This window comes from Pelodiscus sinensis, chromosome 1 (assembly GCF_049634645.1).
Source record: "Pelodiscus sinensis isolate JC-2024 chromosome 1, ASM4963464v1, whole genome shotgun sequence".
Lineage (NCBI taxonomy): Eukaryota > Metazoa > Chordata > Testudines > Trionychidae > Pelodiscus > Pelodiscus sinensis.
The window spans coordinates 161,966,149-161,976,064 of record NC_134711.1 but is presented as its reverse complement, the minus strand read 5'-3'; the positions used below and the strand labels follow the sequence as shown (position 1 = coordinate 161,976,064).

Sequence of the window (9,916 nt, the reverse complement as noted above, 5' to 3'; positions counted from 1 at the left end):
TTCAAGCCAGGATGTTTTGAAATATACCATAAGGTGATGAGTGTGTCTCATAGTCTTGGTGTAGATGTAGCAGGTTTTGATTACTTGAATTGGGTGAAATACTACTTCGTAGCACTTTACTAAAGAATAATGGGGTGCATCATAGAACCACTGTGAAACAACTTTCAAAACTTTTTCCAAAACAGATGTGACACACTACTTCTTCAAAATCTGCATGTAAAGATGACAGTCTCTCTACATATCCATCCGCTTGTAGGCTAGTGGATTTTGTGGAGTATTTTGTATTCAGTCTATGGGGTGCAGCCCTACTGCTGCGGCAGTTCAGATCTGATACCCATAAAAGTGATGCCTGTTACTTGGGCAGTGGTAGATTTCTGGAAAAGGTCAAGAACTAAAGTTAGCCATGGAGACCTATGTTCTCACTACTGCAGATGGGAGAGAAAGTGGTAGTGCAAGCTTTTCTTGCACAGCTGTACTAGTATACATTGATCTGCTGTAAATCAACTACCGTTTAGAATGAAAGGAATTTGTCTCCCTGGTCTGTCCACATTGGGTTTTTTGAGGAGATTGTTAATAGGTGTGACAATTGTGATGTGAACACGTTCAATGATAACTAGACTAATAGTTTGTACGTACAATAATTGTGTGAACATCCATCAACTAGTAACATGATTCTTTTCTGAGTATGCCTGGGTGGATCCGACTGTAAGTGCCCATGGGCCTCCTGTATGTAAGCATCAGACTCTTTTGAATCATGACATCTGCACCCTTTGGTTCCTTATGCTGTCATGCCAGTGCCTGAAGGGGGAAACAGCTGTGACCCTCTCTTAGTTCCCTCTTACCACCTGCAGCAGCAAGGTAGAACGTAGCAAGTGTCCTCTATTCTTACTCACTATTCTTCTGAAGGCTTCAGAACCTGCCTCAGACATTGGTGAAGAACTTTCTCTTCCATCCCTTTAAATGGGATGTTACTACTGGGGGGGGGGGCTAATATTCTTAGGCAATCCCTACCCATATAGAGGGGCAAGGAAGTTTGCACCAGTCACAGGATCTCATGGTGGACTCTAAGCCGTCAGGATTCAAAAAAATATGAATAGTTGATGCCTGTATTGCTTAGGGGAGAGACACCTCTCAGACAAGTGCTCTGTGTGCCAGGTTTTATCTATGAGGACTTACACATCTGGGGTTGCTTAGATCAGGTTGCATCTGCTAGAGACAAGAGACTTCTCAAACATGACCTAGACTTCAGAATGGTCAGTTCCCACTGCCCTCTGAAATTCCATAGTGCAGATACTATAAATAGCATGTCCATGATCCACAACACACAACAAAGCATCAGCTTAGTACCCCTGTCTTTGGAAGCCATCAAGTTCCAGACATGGGGCTTTTAATATAGAATAACCATAATGACTCTTCATCTCCTGATAGTAAGCAGTAACCTGATAGATTTCCTGAACAGTCAATGACTAATCATGAGTGCTCCCTGCTGAGATCCATCATAGACAGTGTTCTTTTTTTTTTTTTTTTTTTTTTTTTTGAGGATTGCTGAGACCTGTTTGCCATCAAAGAGAATACTTAGTGTAGTTTAGTTTTGCACCCAAGATCATTATTAGAAATCTTTCTTCTGTACTAGAACTCATCCTATGGCTTTTTGCTGACTCATCTGATCCCTAGAGTGGCATCCAGAATCAAATGAGACAGAGCCATCTTTGATCCTTGTCATAGCTTCCTACTGGTCGAGGCAGTTTTAGACTTGTTATTGATATCCATTCACTTGTTCCGGTTCCATGCTGCTAAGACCTGATTTCAGAAAACCCATAACCAGATACTTCATCCAGACCTACAGTTGTGACATCTGACAGCCTGGATGTTAGCTAGTTGAGTTCCTTAGACAGGGACTGTGCTTGGTAAGTCCAGGAAGATTTGTTTCAGAAATACTTACTTGACAGAATGGAGAAGGGTCTCCATATCGATGATCCATCATAACCTGGATCCTTTGCAGGCTATGATGCTGAAGATTCTCAGTTATTTGTTGCATCTTAAAGTGCCCTGGCTTTTTATTCAGCCCCATAATGCCTCCCACACCCTGATCTCAGCTTGCCATCTGCTTGTGCTGTCCTGCTCATCTCTCACCGAAGAACACTGAAGTTCGTCAAGGATCTTGGTGCACTTACCCACCAGTCAGAGAACATACTCTTGCTTGGGACCTTGACATTGTTCTCTTGCTACTCATCAGGCCACCCTTTCAGCATCTCTCACAATGATCCTCCTTTCATTTTACTCTGAAAATGGTATTCTTAGTTACTGTTTCTTCAACTAGGTGAGTGAATGACCTCCAAGCATTTATGGCTGACTCTCCCGATGTGATGTGTAAGGAGGACAAAGTGTTACTGAATCCTTTTCCTAAGTTCATGCCCAGTGTGATCTCAGAATTCCTTCTCAATCAATTTACCTGCCTGGGTTTTTTTTTTTTTTTTGGAACTCCTCAACAGGGGAGAAGTTACACATGTTGCAAGTCTCCAGAGTCATAATGTGCTCAGGGTGACTGAACTAAACTGCTCAGACTGTCTTCCCATTTTTTTCAGGTTAGAGGTGGTCATTCCAAAGGTCAAGCCATGTGTGTCAGTCTACTGAAGTGGATAATGCTGTGTAGCTCTGAGTATACTGCATTGGTGTACTGTTCTTACTGAATGTTAAGGCTTCAGAAACATCCTCCCCCTGCTTCAGAAATGTGCCAGTTTCTGAAATCTGCCAGGCTGCAATGTAGAGTAGTAACCTGTTGAATTTTGTCAAACATTATACAGTGGCTTTACTACCAAGTCAGATGACAAGTTTAGAAAAGCAGTTCTATCAAATTATTGCTCAATAGATAAAGCTTGAAACACTTTATCCTCCCCATCCAGAGCGGATACCACTTCTGCTCATGGTGGGATTCACACTGGCATATACTAGAAGAAAGAAGAACCGTTATTTTCCCCTTACTAACGGTGATACACCCACATGTTGGTAGTCAGTCTGGATCCCATAGTGTGTACTCCATTGCTGCTCTTCATAGTCAGTTGTCATAGGCTTCACACCGTGATGGAATGGAGGGAGGGTTGTGGCCCCTTCACCCTTATAGCCTCACGCAGGAGCACAAGGAAGCACAAGTGTGTGAGTTCATGGATTGGTGTGGCTAATCCAAAGATTCCAGGCTTCTGTGCATGAAAAGCTGGTGCTCCTAGAGCAGAAGGATACACGCTCACAGCCGCCTCTCAAACATAGTTTCTGCAGGGTGACTTCTTTAATGTCCCCACTTCCAGAATCAAACCAAAAGTGAAAAGCTTCATCTCCTATGACTAATCTCCTGTCCTGGGCCAAAGTTTCCTTTCCACCAAAATTAGGTGTTTTGAGTAGCTAGATTGCAGTATGTGCACAAAATTGAGCTAATTTTTTTAGTTGAGATATACAACTGCCAGGGATAGAAGTGGTTTTGCCTGCTCAATAAAAATGTTCCATCCTGTATGTGCTAGCTGAAGGTGCAGTGTAGTGGGGCTGAGAGGATGAAAGAGAAATGAAGATATTGAATCCCTGAATAGAATTTCCCCTTCCCCCATGCCCTTCCTGGAGTAGGCTGCCAACTAATTTTTAGTAAAGTAGCTTAATAAAGCTTAGAAAAAAAAGCAATGAATGCTGTCATTAGTCTAACCCAGTATTTATCTCTGTTCCCTCATTTTGTCTTGGTTCTATCTTTGAAACTGGCAAGCTGCTGTAATTACCACTTTCAAACAATTTCAACCTCCAATAGAACAGGTAAAAATAGTCTGGGAGATTACTTCCAAATTCCCTTATGTGGGAAGGGGACACACACATGGCATCAGTCTTGATGTACCTTGAAGCTTTGGTGGTTAGCTCGCTGTACTATGACCTTTCTCAGATATTTGCGGCAGCATCTCTTTCCTAGAGCAGATGAATGAGTAAATAGAAAAGTAGTGCTGTTACTATAGCAACCAGCATTGTGAAATAATAATGCTAACCTTTCTGCAGCTGGCCAGTTCTGAAGAGACCACTACCCACCCTGGACCTGTTCGTTCAGGAGTCCTGACATTCAGCCCCTCCCTCAAACCTCTGGAAACAGGCCTGGGGTGTTGTGCTGAGGTTCAGGGAGGGTGTCTAACAGCAGAACTGAACATCTGCCAGAAACAAGTCCTGTTCCAACCACTGGAAAACACTTTTTAATTCTTGATGTGGAAGTTTAGAAATTAAGGTTTTAGTTTGTGTCTTTAGCTAAAGTTAGTATGTGATATGTACCATGTCAAAGGTGAGCTTTTACAAAAACTGCAAGGCTGGCAGTTAAGTTCTTACCCCATTGCTTCATTACTAAAGACCTACTAGTTCCCCTTATCTACTGAATAGTTCCTCTTATCAACTGTATTCCTTCTATGGAATAACTGTGCCTTACTGAGTTTCCTGAGAGTGTGCATTTTGTCAGCATTCCATTATATGATCCTAGAGGTAGAATGCTATATAAGCCCTTGTATTTGGGGCAAGAGTTACAGTTTGTAATGACTGAGGTTGTACCTCTGTCACTCTGCATTCTCTCCTATGGCCATAGAAATAAATCTCTTCTGCCTGACCTGAATATGCAAATCAGACTGCGTGCTTCTCACACGACAACGTATTCCTAATATGACTCAACTTCCTGTTGATTCTCCTCAGTCTGAGTCTTGGGCCCAAGTGGGGAGGGTACATTTGCAGATGCTAGGGAGAGAAGTACAGAGCTGAGTTGGGGAAAGGAGGGATGCTCTAAAAGGAGCAGGCTGGACAGGAGAAAGAGGAGGGTTAATATGCCCAACAAGTGGAGGCTATAGTAAGAGCTGCAGTGAAATAGCCCCTCAGCCCAAGCCCTGGGAGCCTGAATCAGCTGGCATGGGCCAGTCGGGTTTTAATTGCAGTGTAGACATACCCTGAAAGGAGCTAACTTGAACACCGGCTCAGTTAATTTTACTTGTTTACCCAGATCTGAATTCTAAGGTGTGTTTAGCAGATGGCCATGCTATGTGCATCCCATGCTTCCTTCACTGGCTAATAAGAGGTAAGGATTCTGATGTGTTTGCACGAAGCAGCAAGAATGGGAAGAGTGAAAGCAGGTCCATCAAGCTGACCCAGCTTGAGTGAGGGAGGCGTTTTCATGTTACATGTCACAGGGAAACTGAGATTCAGTATACAGTCCCTGGGTTGCTTAAGTCCTTCTTAAAACTACCTTACTTTTAAGTCCCCATGAGAGTTTCTCTGCCCACCCCACTTCATTGACCCAAATGAGTGAGACCAGTGGGTAGGACTAGAAGTGAGGCCCAAACTCCTCTCACCATGGATATAATTTATTAGGGTCACACAAGAACTGGCCTGACAGCTGAAAGTAGGGATGCTGTTAGGAGAAGATTGTTAACAGTCTGTTATTTTTAGCATGCTTACTGAAGGAGCTCACACGTAGTAATGAAGCATTGCCGTTGCAGTTCCCATTTGAGCAGCAGATTGTAGCAGTGCTGCAGATGGGGAAACAGTTTGGCGGGGGCTTGAGTACTTGTCATCTGGCTCCTCTTATACCTTGCACAGCAAAATTATGTGTGTGTATTTTCCGGTGTGTGTGGGGTCCTGAACATGATGTACCAGACACCCTGTAGGGTTGAAAGAGGAATTAGATTCTCATCCAGTCATTCGTTACCTACCTCATTGAGAGGCTAACCAAGGGAGACTATGTCTATGCATGGAGCTAAGGGTGTGCTTCCTATCTCGTATGGACATTCTTCTCCCAACTCGCATTGAGCTAGCCTGATAAAAATAGTAGTAGTGTAGCCCCAGTAGCTCTGGCTGGGTAGTAATGGCACCGACTAGCTGTCCTGGATCCCATTGGTTTGGACGTGGGGCGGCTGCCCCTAGCTGCTGCTACACTATTACAGGTTGGACCTCCCTGGTCCGGCACTCCGGGAACAGGAGTTTGTCGGACCAGGCAAGGTCAGTGCTCTCCTGCTGGCTGCACCACACCTGGGCTCCTCTCCCTGGTGCTCCCTGCCACTGGTCCCCCTAAAGATGCCCAGCATTGTTCTCCATCCTGCTGCCCCCCTACTGCCCCAGGATTCGCGATGGGGACTTCTTGACTGCTGCTGGTCCCATTGCTGCAGGGTATTCTCTGGGGTTCCTGCTGCCATCCCTATGGCTGCTGGGGGTTCCCTAGCTGGGATTGCCCGGCCACCCTGCCCTGCTGCTAAGGCTGCCCTCCTGTCGCTGGGGATTCTGGCTGTCTGCCTCCAGCAACTCCGCTTCAGCCATGGGGTTCCCTGGCAAAGGCTGCCCAGTCATCCTGGTCCTACTGCCATTGGGGGTGTCTCAGGGTTCCTGACTGGGGCCCCCTGGCTGCAGGTAGCTCAGTTGTAGCCATGGGTCACGACTGGGGCCACAACTCCCCAGCCATGTGGCCCTGCTAACGCCAGGGGTTCCCTGGCCTGGGTAGGAGCTCCCTGGCTGCCACCTGGTCCCACTGATGCTGGGGCTTCTGGGCCAAGGTGCGGGCTCCCCAGATGCCATCTGGGCCAGCCAGGGCTCTCCAGCTCCTGCGTTGCTCTAGGGCTCTTTGGTTCAGCAACATCCCTGGCCCTGCCGGACCACAGGTGTTGCCGGACCAAAGAGTCCCAGATTTGGGAGGTTCAACCCGTATTTTTAGCACACTAGTTAGATGAGAGCAAGTGAAAGTGTGTTTGTGCAAGCTTGGAATAATGTTCCTAGCTCCAAGTATGAGTGTAGCCAGTGAGTGCTAAGCAAGATGGTGGGTGCATACCGATGCATATTAGGGATGTTAAAATGTGGTTAATCAAATAAATGTGTAACTGCTGAAAATTTCAGTGGTTATACAGTGGGGGGAGGTGGCTCCTTGGGAGCTGGTGTGTGTGGGGAAATGGCTTTTAAGTTGACCCCCTGTGCATACCGGGAGCCTGAGTGCAATTGTAAAGGCTCCTCAGTTAACCATGGATGTGGTTACACTTTCACATCCCTGGTAGATATATCACCATTAAGCCATGACAGGTGTCTTTTTCTCCAACTCCCACCCCCCAAATGCTGTTACTTTTTAAAGTAACATGCTTGTGCTGTTATATTGGGGGATAGTGTGGTTCCCAGAGCTGCCCCTACTTGGGCTCCATGTTTCACGGCCAAGAAGCCCCAGTGAGTTTGAGGAGTTAGGAGCTGAATGCGTGTGTCAGGAATAGGATGTTCAGTAGCAGAGCAGCTGTGGAGGAAGCTAAGGGTTTGAATAAATCTATTTCTGGCTGGTTAAGCTTTGGCTTGCTTTAATCAAATCCATTGCCTCACTCTAAAAACAAGTATGTCATTCCAAAATATTAGTTTTATAAATAAACTTATTGTTAGGAATAATGAACCTAGCAGTTGTGCTATCATTTGGTTTATTTCCTAGTGTAAAACTGAGTACAGTATCACTGTGTGCAAACAGACACAGTCCTAGATTTATCAGTGTTCCCATTTGTTACACTTACGGGTGTGACTTTGGCACAGTGTTGTATTTTTATTAAAAGTCATGGACAATAATAAATCATGAAAGTCCAGAGTCCCAATACCCAGGGCTAGAGCCCAAAGCCATGCTGCCCAGGGTTAGAGCTGCACAGTCCCTGACTGAGACCAAGTTGTGGAGGTCTCATAAAATCATGGAATTTGTGACCTCTGTGATTGAGTTGTAGCCTTACTTGTGATTCATTTTTTGCTTACTTATCTGGTAACTGGAACCTTTTTCAGCCTCTTGAACAAGCCTTGCCTTGTGAAATCTTACTGAAAAACACGATCTCAGAACTGTGTGGCCTTGATTTCTTGTGTGGTTGGTTTCTGCTCACTTTAGGCAAATCATTATTAGTGGGGAGCAGAAACTCTGCGGAAGAACACGGGAGAAGAAATACAGCAAAGTTAAAATATTTTAAAGCCAAAATGATATAATGTGTCCAAGCAGCCACAAATACACTGCTGGCAACTGTTGATTTCTCCAATTTTTCTGTTGATTTCTACAGTTAAGAACCTGCATGAGTTAAGTCCACAAGGAGCTGACAGGCCCTCTTCAGCCCAGGGAGAGCAATGGATCCATGTGAAAGGTTGGCTGGCCTTTAAAGGGAATCAAGCTCAGCCTTGCTAGTAATAATCAGCTACCCATCCAACTGATCCTTCTCAGCTTGGGATGAGATGGACTTCCTTAATCACTGGACCCAACTGAGCGGGGGGTTACAAAAAAGGCTGAGAGCTAGTGAAATGAGTTTCAGGAGGGAGTGTACATCCTTGGATGGTCCCTGGTGGTAGATGGCAGCAGAGCTGAGGGACACTTCTAAAAGGGACTGAGACAGGGCCCTGGAGTTGAGAATCCTGACAAGGGGCAAGACCCCAGGGAGACAGCCTCTGAGTCTGTTCTGCAAAAGAACAGAGAAGTGGGAAGGAACAAGGATGGATTAAAAGTTCAAGCTTGCGGGATGGTGGGGGAAAGTTGGTTTTGTTGTATTATGATTTGTTTCACTTTTGAGTTACTTAATGTAGATGTACAGCCACTAGCCACCCGCAGCAGGCTCATACCAAGAGGCTAAAGTTCAAGTGGAGCTGTTTCATCGTTTTGTAGTTTTCCAGGCTTGGGCTGGCACCTGTGCTTTAGTGCCTTATGGGGTGGGAAAGTCTCAGGGCTATAGCTCCAGCCTGAACCTAGAACTCAACAAATCAATGAAACAGCTCCACCACCCAAGCCTTTTCTTTGTTGTGTAGACATACCCTAAGGGACTCTAGAGAGAAGCTGTAGGAACCTTTTTTGGGTCTGAGGCCACTGAACCAAAAATCAGTCAGGGGTTGCACACAAGTGATGTGGCCCCCAACTGAGAAGAAAAAAAGACACTCTCCACATTCTCCTCCCACACCAGGGCCTATGGGGGTTCAGCCTCATAGATTTTGTGCTCCAACTCCACGGCGGAGCAGTGGGGGGGCTGGAATGCCAGTGTGGGTCCCCCAATGCTGGGGGGAACCTGAGCTTCAGGGGTCAGATCCAGGCAAGCCAGGGGCTGCATCCACCCCCCAGGCTTGAGGTTCCTCATCCCTGCTGTAAAGCCACGACTCTGACAGGAGAGTGGAGTGGAAGAGGAGCCTGAAGTGACAGTAAGACGACACATGGCTGATTAGTGCGTCCTGAGACGTGTCCATTTGGGTTATTGAAATCCTGGAAGATGGGAGAAACGTAAGTGACCTTGCCAAGTTAAAAGATGAAGTAGACCATCTATAGGCATGCACAGCTGTTGATGGGGCATTAGACAAGGAGAGCTTAGGATGCCAGCCATGAAGGGATGCACCAACAGTGAGTGCGTTTTTTGACAACTTGTCTGAGGGAAAATGGAGTGGTGATGTAGGTCTGTGGCAACAATGGAAGGGAGCTTTTCTTCCACAGGAGGCAATACTAAAGTACACAGATAGCTTGTTATGTGATTTGCAGCATTCTTTCTTGTTGAAAAGGCAGTTGCAGAAGGCTATTGCCAATGAATAGAAACAGCATTACAATGGCAAATTCACTTCAAGGAAAATTGCAGCGTAACACAGCAATTCAAACCACTACAGCAAGCCTGTCAACCTCACAACATTGCTGACAACTCTTATTTTCCCCTAGCTTGTTCCTTGCTCTGTCTAGACTCTAGATCCCATTGCTCCTCCTCTCCCCCAAATATCATTAAAATCTGGCCTTCACATTCTGCCTTCTTCTTCTAACTCATTGCTGCAAGATATGGCCATTGTCTGACTATTGTAACTGAAAGTAAAATGCTGCTTTATTGTAGTTTTCCTCTAATTCCTTCACTGGCTTCCGGTTTCAGTGCATCAAATTCAAATACTTCCTGTCTGCCTTGCAGATTCTTTCTCA

The 9,916-nt window shown here is 45.6% G+C and overlaps 1 long non-coding RNA gene across 1 annotated transcript; it reads left to right on the top strand.

Annotated features, from left to right (window-relative positions):
- The first annotated feature begins 4,057 nt into the window (after positions 1 to 4,057).
- LOC112545987 (uncharacterized) lies at positions 4,058 to 9,112 on the top strand. Its single transcript, XR_003089583.2, has 3 exons — positions 4,058 to 4,300; positions 5,000 to 5,074; positions 8,049 to 9,112. It is a non-coding gene; the product is annotated as an uncharacterized LOC112545987 (long non-coding RNA).
- The last annotated feature ends 804 nt before the right edge of the window (positions 9,113 to 9,916 follow it).